General features: G+C 41.7%; 1 non-coding gene across 1 annotated transcript; it reads right to left on the reverse strand.

Moving 5' to 3' along the window:
- Window positions 1-376: 376 nt before the first annotated feature.
- Window positions 377-454, reverse strand: Trnaa-cgc. The gene has a single exon. It is a non-coding gene; the product is annotated as a tRNA-Ala (tRNA).
- Window positions 455-16,436: the final 15,982 nt, after the last annotated feature.

Below are 16,436 nucleotides of genomic sequence, written 5' to 3' on the forward strand. Positions count from 1 at the left end.
CCCGGGGCCTTGTTTCGACTCAGATCTTTCAGTGCTCTGTCAAACTCTTCACGCAGTATGATATCTCCCAATTCATCTTCATCTACATCCTCTTCCATTTCCATAATATTGTCTTCAAGTACATCGCTCTTGTATAGAGCCTATATATACTCCTTCCACCTTTCTGCGGTGGTGGTGGTGGTGGTGGTGGTGGTTGTTAGTGTTTAACGTCCCGTCGAAAACGTGGTCATTAGAGACGGAGCGCAAGCTCGGGTTAGGGAAGGATTGGGAAGGAAATGGAAGGGTTGGGAAGGAAATCGGCCGTGCCCTTTCAAAGGAACCATCTCGGCATTCGCCTGAAACGATTTAGGGAAATCACGGAAAACCTAAATCAGGATGGCCGGAGACGGGATTGAACCGTCGTCCTCCCGAATGCGAGTCCAGTGTGCTAACCACTGCGCCACCTCGCTCGGCCACCTTTCTGCTTTCCCTTCTTTGCTTAGAACTGGGTTTCCATCTGAGCTCTTGATATTCATACAAGTGGTTCTCTTTTCTCCAAAGGTCTCTTTCATTTTCCTGTAGGCAGCATCTATCTTACCCCTAGTGAGATAAGCCTCTACATCCTTACATTTGTCCTCTAGCCATCCCTGCTTAGCCATTTTGCACTTCCTGTCGATCTCATTTTTGAGACGTTTGTATTCCTTTTTTCCTGCTTCATTAACTGAATTTTTATATTTTCTCCTTTCATCAATTAAATTCAATATTTCTTCTGTTACCCAAGAATTTCTACTAGCCCTCGTCTTTTTACCTACTTGATCCTCTGCTGCCTTCACTACTTCATCCCTCAAAGCTACCCATTCTTCTTCTACTGTATTTCTTTCCCCCATTCCTGCCATTTGTTCTCTTACGCTCTCCCTAAAGCTGTGTACAACCTCTGGGTTAGTCAGCTTATCCAGGTTCCATCCCCTTAAATTCCCACCTTTTTGCAGTTTTTTCAGTTTTAATCTACAGTTCATAAACGATAGATTACAATTTAAAACCTGGTTCCTAAATGTCTTACCATTATATAACCTATCTGAAGTCTGTCAGTATCTCCAGGGTTCTTCCATGTATACAATCTTCTTTTATGATTCTTGAACCAAGTGTTAGCTATGTTATTTAAAATAAATGTGTTGGATTGACCTTAATGAATTATGTGCAATCGAAGTAAGAGACCCAGTCCTTGAAACTTCCTGGTAGATTAAAACTGTGTACCCGACCGAGACTCGAACTCGGGACCTTTGCCTTTCGCGAGCAAGTGCTCATTCTGCGACCCAGTCCTTCATTAGTGCTTAACGGTGGCGTGTGGTACGGGTTGTGTGCCCCGTGCTTGGAACACCACTTGTACTCAGAACATCCTCCATGTAAGGAAGTAATACCTTGAAACGTCCGTTCACGGAATTTTGCCGGTAAGACCCTGGAGCTGTATTCTGTGGAGGACGCGAGCGGCAGTGGTTTCCCCCTCAGCCACTGCCTGCCTCGCAACATCCCGTGCGGGCGGTGGGCGACTCTGGTGGCGTAATGCGACGCAAATTGGCAGCCATCGACAAAGAAGGCGGCCGGCCCGATATATCGGGTCCCGGGCGCTTCTTTACATGCGGCCCGCAAATTGCTTTTCCGGCAGGCGGCGTCAGAGGCGGCGCCTGCTGCGGCGGGGCCCGGCCCGAGATCTCGTTAAAGCGGGAGGCCGCCTCCGGGCGCGTGGCGGGCCCTGCACGCCGCCTCCCGCCTCCACACAGCCAGCGTCTGCCCGCAATCCGAGCGCAGTCTCTGCCCGTCCCACACTCTGAGCGCAGGACGTGCCTTCTAGGCCACCTTCGTCCAAAATCAGCTTGCAGTGCCTAAGCTGACAAACACAGTCTGGCGCATGTTCGTCGTAAGCCGAAATGCTAACAGTTTATAAACGACCAGCTAAAGTGCGCGTCATTTGCGACGGCGGCCGAGTTTAGGTTCGTTCTGCGCATCTGACGTCACAAAACACCAATGAACAGAGAACGACGTTGCCAGAGCTTGACTGCAGTGCAGACCGCGGACGAGTGGCTTCCGTTTTAGAAACGTTCAGTCATAAATAAAGTAATTGAACAAAAGGAATGTGTCTTGATAGCAGACTTTCTATTATAGAAAGTCTGGAAAAAGCATTCTTTATACCAATTGCTTCATATTCTATTAATTAATTAAACCAAACAAGCAATAAGCCTCCTAATTCAGGTGATATCAAGGAAAGGTGTTTGTATCATTCTCACAAACCGCTTTTTCGCAATAAATTGTTTATTTCCTATTGTACTTCGACGAAATGTGAATAATTCATAGTTGTACCAACAATGTTTGTCGGTATTTTGCGAGATATTTTAGAGTCCTCCAGGAATTGGTTTGAAAGGCGAGCTACATTAGTGTAATGGTTAAGATGTTTAACTGCTACGTGAACGGTTTTGAGTTCAAGCCTTGTAGGTGCTTAATATTTTGGTTATTTAAAAACAATATCGAAGTGTCTTACTTCATGAATTTTATTCGTTTGAATGTAATTTTTTGAAATTTCTAGTTGCTTGTCTCTTCGTTTTAATCATAATTAGTTTTCGGTTTTCTAATTTTGTCCTCCAATATTTCTTTTCACAGCAATTAAAAACAATGAAAAGGCACACATACAATATTCATGTTATCTGTTTTGTTTGTATATCTTATCTTCCGCAGTCGCTGTTTTACTACTCATATTGAAATATATACTTTACGACAGTATTAAAAACATTATTTAGAGCAGAATCTCGGCTCGTACATTGCCAAGCTACTTGATTGACGCAATTCTTTGCTTCGCTGCTTTGGCAACATCATCATATTCAATGTTTTCGTCAACTGATCTATGTTTTGCCAAGTATTTGCTGTCTGTTGTGACAAACACAATATTTTTGCGCAATGCGCCGCACTGACGATATATTTTAGTTTCTATATATTATTACGTCCACAATTCAGTTTTGTGTACTTCGCCAATTTTAATCAGAACTTTTTAGAAAAAAGCGAAATGAGTCTGGTATAAATAAAACTTTTATTACAGTCGCGAAAGACGGAATATTACTCAATATTACATACGACACCTATCTCGTACGTAAATGAGATATTGTTATACAGTAAATTTTATATGAAATTTAGGTATATTGTCCACATTTCATTCTCAACATTGTGGCAACTAAAATCGACCATACGGAAAGTATACGCTAAGGACTTTTACCTCTGCAAACACTTCAAAATTTCGTGCAGTGGTTTACATTTAATGCTGCACAATAACTGTGTTGAACATCGAAACAAAATTAAGTCATTTATGGGGGGAAGGTATCAGTCAAGAAGATGTGTAAAAATCAAATTTTTGGGCCAAATAGTTTCTGTGAAATCGAATGATAAGTGTGTCAAAGCAGTCGCAACACCACGTGTCAGCACAGGCGAGCAGTGCAGTGATGACAAAATCGCGCACAGCGCGGAATGCGGGAAGCCTGTCTCTGTAGCAGCGAAAGGGTTAATGCGGCCGTGGTGGCTTTACTTCATAAACTGCGCGCTCCCTCCTAAACGTAAGTTTGCGAACTATATTATACTATGGCGCTGCTTCTCTTGGCGCAGTCACAGGTCGAGTTCGCGATGCCGACGACCGAGGACGATGCGCGCGCGGCCGGGGCAGCCGCCTCGGACGCGCTGGAGTCGGCCGCTGGTCGGTCGGTTGGGCCTGGCCCGCCGGACGCTCCAGCGGCCGCTCCACACAGGACGGATCTCATGTTGACGACCCAGGCTACGGCACCGGTTCATGACAGGACAGAACGACGATCGACAGGCACTATTCGACAGCAGAAAACTACACACCACACGACGAAACCGTATTCGGACGTCGGCCATACATCACATCACGACGGACGCAGCAATGAAGACGACCGCCAGGACTACGCCAGAAGGCTCGATATAAGTCGGGAGGAGGACAAAGAAACGCTGAAGGACATACAACGCCTTATCCGCTATTCACGGGAAACACAAGAGCAGGATACCGACACCTGTCTGGCATCTCCATCTTTGGACTCAGATGTCGAATCACAGCACTCCCACCAAACGGTCACCGACTCGGAGATGGCAGCGGCCTTTCCAGCAGACAACGACAACGACTCTCTACACGCAGAGGGGGACTTTACGCTCGTACACAACAAACGGCGCAGAAGCAACGCATTAGCCAAGGACTTAGCCAACCCGGCTAAGAGACGAACGGAGACCATCCCGACAACGAACCGATTCGCCCCACTGACACCTCAAGCTGCGCCTCCATCAACCACCAACAAGCCGCAGGCACAAACTTCTAATGCCGCAGAAGCCGTGGACAGAGACAAGAATGTGCTTCGCAAAGTTCCCCCAGTCACAATTTATTACACAAAGGATTACGTTCACCTCAATGAAACGCTCAACGGACTTCTAGAGGGCAACCTTAAAGCTATATACCAAAAGGACCGCATCAAATACCACTTTGAGTCCTTCGAAGACCAAAGGCGTGCAATAAAATTCTTCACGAACCACAACTTCTCCTATTTTACACATCAAGCACCAGACGACAGGGAACTGAAAGTAGTTGTCAAACGGCTTCCGGCGGAAGTTACCGAAGAACAGCTTTACTATGCCCTCAAGGAAAAAGGCTTCAAAGTGCTACAAGTGTACCAATTTAAGGAACGCGACGAGAAGACGAAACAATTGATACCGCAACCTGTGTACCGAGTCACCCTCCCATCCGGAAAAGACAGTGACAAGATATATGATGTCAAACACCTGCTCTACACACGAGTGATAATCGAAACCTATAACAGTAAAGAAGGACCAGTCCAGTGCCGACATTGCCAACGTTTCGAGCATACAGCGAACTACTGCAGCATGCCAGCACGCTGCGTCCGCTGCGGTGGATCCCATAAATCATCGAATTGTACCCATCCTAGGACGGCGCCCCCAAAGTGCGCCAATTGTGAACAAGAACATCCAGCGACCTTCCGTGGCTGCCCCAAATTTCAAGGTACTCCTACGGAAATATACTAGAAGAACACCAAAGAAGTCGACCCCACAACGGCCTATAATTTTTACGAACTCGGCCATGGCAGCGATTCCGGCCACTCAACAACAAGCGGCACCTCTCCCTGTGGAAACAATCGCCTCTCGACCACAACCGGCACCCAGAGTGACTCTACGGCAGACAAGACAACAGCGCACGTACTCCGAAGCACTACATGCCCATCCACCGACGCCAACACCAGCGGAGACGTCATCTGCCTGGTAGACCACCTTTACACCAGCGTTAACAGATATTCTTCAACTACTCACCTCCCTCCAGCAGAAGCTGACGTCTATCCTCTCGCTTGTAGAAAGCGTACTGACAGCTTTTCAAACACCCTAAATGGATAGACGGCATCACGCTGTGGGGCGGCGGATAAGTTTGTAAAAATAAATGAATTTATTGCTGTTTAAATGCTTCCATGTTGAATCAGTTTCTGGCTTTTAGAATGTTGTTAATGCTGTCTTTCGCCGTTCTCAACACTGGCTCTCTATTTACTTTTTTGGCACCCAGAAAGTGATTTAATAAAACCTGGAACCAGTAATTAGAGATCCTAGTGCCCACTTTATCTGAGAATGTTATTATAGCTGCAGCTTATAGCTCTGAGGAATTAGGAGATTGTCTGGGATTTCTAATCAAAAACGGTTTTCCAAAATAGTTGAGTATATTCTGAAATTCACTGATAAAAAACACAAGTATCCCTACAACCTAACTAACAGAGCAGTTCAGAGTTTATTGCGCTGATGCAACTATAAATGTCCGAATTAAATGTTAAAAAGAATGCTCGCCATAATTTGATGAAAATATTTCATCAAACGCCACGCTAAATATTTGGTAGAATGTCTGTCCCGCGACGGCACGTGAAAATGCGACAATACGCAAACTGAAGCTAGATAATGAAAATCATCCCAGAATTAACACTTCACTTGAAATGTTTTCATGGTTCCGCGTATCTCTAGTAACTTAATACGGCACCCGAGGCTGTTTGTAGCAGTGACACTGATGCGACGCGGCTCCCGACACAGATGGCGTGTCATTCAGCGTCTGGAGAGAACTGGGGCCTTTCTTCCTCGCGCAGCGTTCTTATATATAAAGCCGCGGTGCGGACGGCTAAGGGAACGCCTGATCTTTTCGGCTGTCCCGACTAGCCGCTGGGCTAGTAACGCACCACTTCAAGTTACATAATAATTTATAGCTTCTTTTGCTGATGGCCGAAGAAGCTCTTAATTTAAACGTGCATTCAGCACGCAGGTAAGTATTGATAATAAAATTTTGACGTGGCTAAGTTAAATATTTTGGGCGAGAGAATTAATTAAATTACACTGCACGCAGTAGATGAGCTCTGAACTGGCCCTTTTGAGATCCGCTATCGCTCTAATTTTATAGGTATTCAAAAGAAACTTTACACATCTTCATAGTCATAGCGGACCTCCAACCTATTTAAATCTAAACATCCTAGCCTTATTTATTAGCCTACTTAATCTATCTTGCTTCCTTCAGTTTTGAGACGAAAACCACAAAATCATGAATTTCCACTAAAATCTTAATTTGTGAAATCCAAAGTACTGTTTTTATTAAATCATTATGAAAGATGAATCTAAATATAAATTTTGAAGTCTCTAGCTCTTTTCTGTTGCACCAATGATTTTTTTAGAAAAACATCCAAATTTCGAAAATGGCTGAAGTTATCGAGCTGATATTTAACACACATTAATTTAGTATTATTCCTGACATGCTAGAAAAGTTTTAGGTCATTTGCTTGATTTTTAAGGTATTGCGCAACATTTATGACGTCAGAGCTAGTTACAGCAGACTGGCTGGCACACAATGGAAACAGATGTGAATTTACTACAGCGTGAGTAGGCTGCTTCCCTACAACGCGAGGAATCTTAACTTCTGCATTTGGAATGCCAACGGCCTGAAACTGAAGAAAATAGAATTCACAGACTTCTTACATCGCCACAAGATAGACGTAGCATTTGTCTCCGAAACACATCTCCGCGAGTCAACCGACCTCCGCTTGAGGAACATGCACATCTACCGGACGGACAGACGGGACCAACGGGGTGGAGGGACCGCAGTTCTGATCAAAAAATGTATTCGTCACCACCAAGAACGTTTACCCCAACTCCAGACTTTAGAGGCCACGGCAGTAACAATCCACACGACGCTCGGAAACATTACCTGTATTGCGGCTTACCTTAGCCCAAAGAAGCCTCTCCATCCAGAAGAGTAGGCTGCTTCCCTACATCACCCTCTACTTAAATATTTTTTTTGTTTATGAATGTTAATGAATGAAAAAAAATTTAATTACAAAAAGGGAAGCAAGAGTACAGTTTAACTCCCTATGAAAATCAAAATTGAAATATAAACCTGTAGAAACCTTAAAGAAAACTGATTACCTACATTAATTATTTAAATTGTAGGCATGTTCACTGCCTTTTAAACAATGTCATTACTCAAAATTTTAAGCAAAGTCAATGAAATATTTTGGCATACATATTGCCTTAGACAAACAAACACATACAAATTGAAAAATTATGAAAATCTTAGATCCATTAAATACATTAAATACATTTTTACATACACATATTCAAAGAAAATAACATGATACATAAACAGATGATTATCTCTTAGCAGTCTTTTCTAAACCTGAAAGAAAAGTTCACAGATAATTTTTACATACGTGGTTGTAGCCGCTTTGGCTGGCGTCCTACACTTCCATTTACAAGGGTAGAGGAGGGGAAGTTGCTATGGTGTGCGTCCTTCACGTTCTCTCTAAATTACATGGGGGAAAGGGGAGGGGTCACTGTGAGTTGTGTCCAAGTCACTCCACGCTTTCACGCAGCTACCAGGCTGCCATTATCTGGTTTGTCCTGTAGAACAAACAAAAAGAGTGCCTCAGACTCGGTTCACATAATATCTATGGGTAGGTCACAATGAAATGGGGATATATACATTTTATCTTCCAATATGTTACTGGAACAAAGTTAACAGAATTTTTTCAATTCTACTCTTACGGTTACTTAACTGTCATAAAATCGTTAAACAAATGGCTTAAAACGCCGTCAATGACGTACTTGAGAAAATTTATGATCAAGGCATACAATCATAAATCATATTTAATCTGAATTTATTATTTCTGGGCCGGAACACTGAACCAATGCTCGGTACATTCCTGACAAATCTGCATTTTATTTACTTAACTGACTCATCTTTGATTACTTCATTCTTAGAGATAGTATGAGTATGATTAGTGGTTGTTTTCTCAGCTTCCATGTACATGTGAGTAACTTTTGGTAATAGTACAGTTGTGAGTGTTCAAAACACACTACGTTTAGTTGACCACAAAATCCACTTATTGGTCCTCTACTGTTGTCAGTTCTGCATCTGCAATTAGGTACTTACTTACTTTGAAGTGTATTTATGCGGAGCTAAAATAATGTTTTACGTCTGCCAGTATGTTATTTATTTATTTTGCTAGTGTATGTACTTATTTAACACTCACTCTATTAATATTTAAAGCATAAGATAGCACATTTATTTCATATTCATAGTGTATTGCAGCTGATTAGTTTGCTCACGTGGCAATCCATTTCCACTCGATCGGACGCTGAAACCTCAGGTAGTCTCTCTCAGACCTACCACTAAACTGCATCAAGTAATTATGGACGAACGTAATGCTAAATTCCTTAAACCTATAGGACACCATGAGCTGCTCTGTCTCATCTAACATAAGGGTACCTATGGTCGCATTCACGCCTCCAACTCATAACCTCCATACGTGTAGGTGTATCCTGTCACACACTACACCAAAATAATGGCCAGCTCCAACCTTATAAATACTTTAGGGACGTGTCCTTCACGTCTCAACCACAAACACTGCTCAATTCTATTACACCTGCCTTTCCTTGCTACACGAGGTGAGTTCATCCTTACAACTTATCTGCATATTTTTCATAACACTAAGCAATCTCTTTCTTACTATTTATTAGTTAGCTCTAATGCATACACTAGGTTTCACTACCACTTCAGATCCTGCTTGTACATGAATTCATATATCTTTTTAAATTACTGTTGGTGGACCATTTCCAATAAAACAACGCTTTGTACTTACTATATTACCAGGGTACTATACATAATTGTTACTCAAATACATTTGTATCTTAATTACGTCATACTTCTCTATTGTTTGTCACTATTAGGTTTGTCACATTAGGTATTTTTCTTCACTAATCGGTAGATAGAATGGTTACATAACTCATGGCTTGATAGCCATGACAGAAAATTTTCATGTCTGGAAAGAAGAGGTCGAAATTTTTGAGGACAGGAAAGAGGAAGAATGAGTGAGACCTGAAAGGGAAAGAAGATCTCACACAGCTGGGACTGCACAGCTGCCACACTGTGTAGAGGTTACAGAACAACCTCCTCCCTACAGCATTCATTAGCTTAATGCTGTAAAGAAGAGTTAGAAATGTTAGGTGGATAGAAAAGATGAAGAGTGAGTGAGACCTGAAAAGGAAAGAAGATCTCACACAGCTGGGACTGCACAGCTGCCACACTGTGTAGAGGTTACAGAACAACCTCCTCCCTACAGCATTCATTGGTTTAATGCTGGCTTGATAACCATAACAGAAAATTTTATGTGTTGGAAGAAGATGTCGAAATTTTTGAGGACAGGAAAGATGAAGAGTGAGTGAGACCTGAAAAGGAAAGAAGATCTCACACAGCTGGGACTGCACAGCTGCCACACTGTGTAGAGGTTACAGAACAACCTCCTCCCTACAGCATTCATTCACTACCTATGAATTTCTTTAGGTCGATCACGTTCCTGAGACCTAATAGCTTCTTACTTTTAGGATACTCCAGCCTATATGCATTGGCATGTGGTTTTCCTATTATCCTGAAAGGTCCTTGGTATACGAACATGAATTTCTTTGTTTCTGCATTTACTTTCTTTGATTTTTCTTTGGTTTTGACAAGGACTAATTGACCTATTTCAAAGCTAGTAGGTACAGCTTTTGCGTCATGACGCTTCTTCCTTTCCAACGCTCTTTTTCTCATATTAGCCCTAGCTTTTAGTTTCTTCTCGTCTGTGGATATTTGCGTTAGAATAGGGAATTCTACCATATCTGCAATCACATTGTGCGGTTCTTGGCCAAACATCAATTCGCAAGGTGCAAAACCAGTTGCATCATGTCTTAAGTTGTTAATTACATTCTCAAAATACTTAATGTGCTCTGCCCAACTTGAGTGTTTCCGAGCACAATAAGTTCTGCAAAGCCTATTCAATTCCATCATAATACGTTCACTCATATTTCCTTGGGGGAAATACGCAGATATTTTCAGATGTTTCACGCCGGCCTTATCTAGACATTCCTTAAATCTATCAGAAGTAAATTGAGGTCCATTGTCTGACAGCAAATTCTTCGGAATGCCAACGTTCACGAAGAAATCTTTTTCCAACTTTTCAACCAATGTTTTTGCATTTGCTCTTTTAATTGGGTATAGCTTAACATATTTACAGAATCCATCCACAATAACAAAAACATGGGTGCAACCACCTCTCGAAACAGGAAGAGGGCCAAACAAATCACAAGCCAGTAATTCTAGGGTTTCAGTTGGCTCTACTGAATGCATATCCCCTTGTATTCTGGTGTTGGCAGCACGGACTTTCTGGCACACTACACACGATGCTAGACGCTTGGCCACACGGCGGTACATGTTGTCAAACACAACCTTCTCTTGTAATTTTGCAATGCACTTCTTTGCACCGTAGTGCCCATACCTCAGGTGTACATAGTCGATTAGTAAGTCTACATGTTGTGAGGGAAAGCACAGCTTCCACTCAGAAACACCTACCTTCTTCCTTCTAAACAGAATACCTTTATGCAGACAATAGTATTGTGAAACCTTAGGATAGTTCGCATTTCCTAAATAGCTCTTCACTAATTTCAGTTGGTCATCTGCATTCTGCTCACGTCTCAAGTTCTTAATCACTCTCTTTAATGCACTTTCTTCCTTTACTTCGTGCAATGCAAACATTCGAATTTCATTTGGGTCTGTTGCTGTAATTCCCGCGTCATCACAGAGCTCCGCACTTCTAGATAACCCATCAGCTACCAGATCGTCTTTCCCTTGAATATATCTAACCTCAAGGTCAAACTGCTGGAGATACAATGACCATCTTACCAAACGAGCATTCCTCAATTTACAGGTCTTTAAAAAGGTCAATGCCTTATGGTCACTGTAAACTATTATCTTGTGACCTAATAGATACTGCTCAAACTTCTGTACCCCAAATACAATTGCCAACGCTTCTAGTTCTGAGATGCCATAATTTCTCTCTGCTGCCTGTAAAGATCGACTTGCGAAAGCTATAGTCTTGTGCACTTCTTGTTCGTTCTCTATTTCTACTTGGAATATCTCCACAGCTATACCATACCCACTAGCATCAACAGACATACAGAATGGTTTCTCAAAGTCAGGATGATGCAAAATTGGACTATTAATTAAAGACTGTTTAAGCACCTCAAACGCCTGTTGACATTCTGCTGTCCAAACCCAAGGGGTATTCTTTTTCAGCAGGAGGTGAAGACAGGGAGCATTAAAAGCCTGATCACTAACAAAACGCCTATAGAAGCCGAAAAGACCGAACATTGATCTCAACTGCTTCTTGTTTCTGGGAGCCTCAAATTTTTCAATGACTGCTAGCTTGCCTGGGTCAGGCAGAATACCTTTTCCACTTATCCTATATCCCAAGAAACCTATTTCCTCTTTAACGCACTCTGTCTTTTCAATCTTTAGTTTCATGCCACCTTTCTCAATAGCCTCTAACACTTCCTCTAATAAAGCTATGTGTTCTTCCCAGGTAGGAGTTGCTATTAACAGATCATCTACGTAGACTGTTATTTTATTACTTAAAGCTGGTCCTAAAACATGGCACATCACACGTACGAAGGCACAAACAGAGATATTAAGTCCGAAAGGTACCACACGGTATTGGTAACAAACTCCTTCGTACAAGAAAGCTGTGTACTTCCTTGAACTTTCCGCCAGTGGCAAATTCCAATATCCACACGTGATGTCCATAGAAGTTAAGAATTTTACCCCCCGGAACTTTTGCAATAACTCGTCCATGTTCTGCGGTCTATCACTTTCCCTAACCACTATTTCATTCAACCAACGAGCGTCCAAGACCAATCTGACACTCCCGTCTCTTTTTGGTACAACAACAAGAGGATTATTGTACTCACTGACCGCTTTTTCAATCACACCCCACTCTAACATTCTCTGTATCTCCTTCCGAACTGCCTCCTTCCTAGCTACATGTATTTGGTATGGCTTCCTGAAAAACACTTGGCCAGGTTTCACCTTTAATTGACATTCATAACCTTTGACTATGCCTGGTCGATCTGAAAATACCTTATGATGCCTTTTTAAAACCTGTCTCAGTTCTTCCCTCTGATTAGCTGAAATCTTATCGATTTCCTGCAATTTAGCTTCTATTTTGTCCACAATAATTGCTTCTTCTTCTTCTGTGTTCAGCTTACTTGTACTAAGATTAACACCTTCGTCCCAATACTTCCTATTTTTCAGAACTCGTATAGGCAGCTCCCAAGTTCCATCATCAGTTACTACATGTTTATCACTAAAAGGTACTATAATTACTCCGGTTATTGGCAAGACCATTTCTAACTGGCTTCTTTCAAAGTCAACAACACTCTGATATTTCGACAAGAAATCTATGCCAATTAAAACCTCAATACTGAGATTGTTTACAATTAAACATGGATGATCAATTAAATTACCATTAATGTTAAAGGGTAGTAAAGCTTCTTGCTTTACCGTTTTTGAAACCTTGCCAGTAGCACCAATTATTCTTAGTCCTGATACCCTCATTACTATAAGCTTGTCTTTACCAGGTAATGCATCAAAGAAGGACTGAGATATTGCACTCACCTCACTTCCACTATCTAAGAGACAACGTACATTGATACCCAACATATTCACTATTATTATAGGGTGGCTTATTCTAGGTTTTACAGGTGGTTCCTCAACTTCATCTAGTAGTTCCTTTTGGATTTGTCTCCAACTAAAGTGATCGACATCTGTCTTCATTACATTTAGGTCGAAGTGTGTAGGGGTTTCCTGAATTACATTTTCAGCTGTCTTTTCCAGTCGGTCTATTAATTTCAAATCGAAACACCGCACGACTTCGTTACATTTAGTTTGCTGAACATGACCCAAATTACTGTAGTCTGGGCGATTCTGCGCCTCCAGACCGGGCATAACACTAGTTACAGCTAAACCACTTTCACCATTATCGTCGGTTTCCTTCTCAAGTGACAACTGGTCACAGCTACTGGGTTCATCGACCCTCAACAGCCTACCCTCTACATTCTCACTTACCTCCTGTCCTAAATCTATTAGTACATTATCAACATCCTGCACAGGCACTTTAGATAAGAGCACATCATTCTCATCGTAAATATAAGCATAAATTTCTTCTGCTTCTTCACCTGACGATTCAGTATTTTGTAGCTCGTCCCTATCGATACACAGCTGCGTGTTCTCTTTCTCTTCCCACTTAGAAAGCGTCTCTAACACGGTATCTAACAAATACTGTGAGTGATCTAATATTTCTGCTGTATTCTTAGGTGCTACCGACTCTTCATCCACATGTTCAGTTTGAGTATTCTGATCTGTCTTACCAATTCCTTTAACTACTGGCATAGAAAAAGTAACCGCCTGGTGAGCGCCAGTGTCCTCATAGACGGGAACTAGTTTTCCTGCCTCGGCCTACTACTGTTTCCTTTATTTTCATTATAGTTGACTGGCACAGCATTACTTTCCGTACTGTTGTTTACATGCATATTTCTGTTTGGAACAAAATTATTATCCCTTGGACGCCATTGTTGGTTCTGATAATTATTTCCCCAATTCCTACCTCTCTTAGGATGGCGAACACCTACTGTTCTGATGTTTACCTTGCCATTTTGCTCGTTCCTAAAATTACTATTATTGTTATTGGCATTTCGGTTATTACGTGCTTGCTCCTCATTGGCAGCAACACGTTCTACACGTTCCAAATACTCAATGAAACGATCCAGATTGTCTCTAGGGGCTGATATAATTCTCGTTTGCCAATACCATGGCAGTTTGGCTTCAAGACCTAGTATAATCATTTCTGGTTTTAGCTTTTCCGCCAAATGTGACAAACGTGAAATCCATGACCTAGCAAATTCTTTAATTGATTCCTTGCCTGCATTGAAGCGTTTTCCACTCCAAAATTCTCTCAACACTTCATTTTGCTTATTGCTAGACCAATACTCGTTAATGAAAGCTGCTTTAAACTCCGCTAATGTTTCACACTTCAACATAACATCAGCTGACCAACGCATGGCGTCACCTGCTAAATGGCTTCTAATAAACGAGATTTTCTCTCGTTCAGACCAAGTTGGTGGAATCACATCTTCAAAATCGTTCCAGAAATCTAGCGGGTGGATATTTTTATCTGGATCAAACAGCAAGAACTGCCGACACCCGATAAAAGCGGCATTTGCAGCTACAACTTGTTGTATACTACCATTACCAGAAGTTACTGAAGCTACTTTACTCTCAATGTTAGCAATGTTAGTACTGATATTTTCTACTTTCATTTCAACATTATCTACTCTTTGCACAATATGAGTAGCGTCAGTTTTGATTGCATCTACATCTGCTTGACATATGTTTACTTTAATATTAACATCTTTAAATCTATCTGAGCACAGTTCAGATTCCGCCTCGATCTTTTCTGTTAACTTGTGCTCCAACTTCGCATCTTCCATTTGGAAGTCTTTGCGAACCTCAGCAACTTCGGATTTAACTGTTTTATACATTTCAGAAAACTGTTGAGCAACCTTTTTCTTAATATCCTCATGGTTGTAATCAATTTTATAATTCAAACTGTCCAGATCCTCTTTCAACTTATTGCAACTAGCCTTGAAAGAATTTTCTAATTCAGCTTTATTGGATTCTAATTTATTGTCCATTGCCTCAAATCGTTTATTAAAATTGGTTTGGCTGGCCACAATTCTGTTATTTACCTCAATTATATCAGATTTTAACTCAGCTGTCATACTAGCATTACTGGCTGACATTTTTGCATTACTGGCAGCTATTGCTTGTAATATAACATTTAAATCAACAGCCCCAGCATCTTTGGGTTGCTCAGTAGCTGGCTTTTTACCACACTCAGGTGACAAAAAACTAGCTCCAACACCAGAATCATCAAAACTAAATGAACCTTCTGCTTGATTAGTCATATCTAACTCCTCCTTCTTAAACTCTACCATCTCTGATGACTGTTTCATTTTTAATTCATCAGAGAAACTATCATCCAATAAATTTACAATTTCTACTTTCCGCTTTACTACAGGGGTCTCTATTATTGAATCATTGCCCCTTCGCACACTACTGTCCGGAGACAATACTTCATATTTCACTTTAACCTTACTACTTTCATGCATGTTTATACTTGAAACGTTGTCTGAATTTACAGTTCCCTCAACAGACATAGGTTCTAATTTAAGTTTAAACTCAGTTTCTTTTGGCGGTTCCATCGCCAACAGTCTTTTAGTGCAGGTTAGTAAAATTTTTAACAGCTTTTCACTTAACTTAGTTCCTTCTACACGACCTATGGCGTTGCCGGCGCGGCGTACCAGGATTCCTGATGCGACGTGGCACGTTGAACTGCAGACGGCTCTCCGACGGCTGTTGTGTGTTTGCGTGGCCCGCAATTGCAGGCTCTGCGCCGGCTGCTCCAGCGGACGACTGCGTTGCGGCGAGACTGGCTTCTCGCGATGCCGGCAGCACCGCTAGACTCAGTGCCAGCTCCGTCAATCCAGATGCGTTGTTAATCCAATTGCGTCGTCCACATGCACACGTAACACATTCACTGTTCTATACTCAGTTGCGTGTCGCATTTCACTCGCGAATCCGAATAGTTAAAAATCACTTTCACTTAGTTGATTTCCCGGCCGATGCACCATATGTGGGGCGGCGGATAAGTTTGTAAAAATAAATGAATTTATTGCTGTTTAAATGCTTGCATGTTGAATCAGTTTCTGGCTTTTAGAATGTTGTTAATGCTGTCTTTCGCCGTTCGCAACACTGGCTCTCTATTTACTTTTTCGGCACCCAGAAAGTGATTTAATAAAACCTGGAACCAGTAATTAGAGATCCTAGTGCCCACTTTATCTGAGAATGTTATTATAGCTGCAGCTTATAGCTCTGAGGAATTAGGAGATTGTCTGGGATTTCTAATCAAAAACGGTTTTCCAAAATAGTTGAGTATATTCTGAAATTCACTGATAAA

The sequence above is a fragment of the Schistocerca americana genome, chromosome 1, assembly GCF_021461395.2.
Source record: "Schistocerca americana isolate TAMUIC-IGC-003095 chromosome 1, iqSchAmer2.1, whole genome shotgun sequence".
NCBI lineage: Eukaryota > Metazoa > Arthropoda > Insecta > Orthoptera > Acrididae > Schistocerca > Schistocerca americana.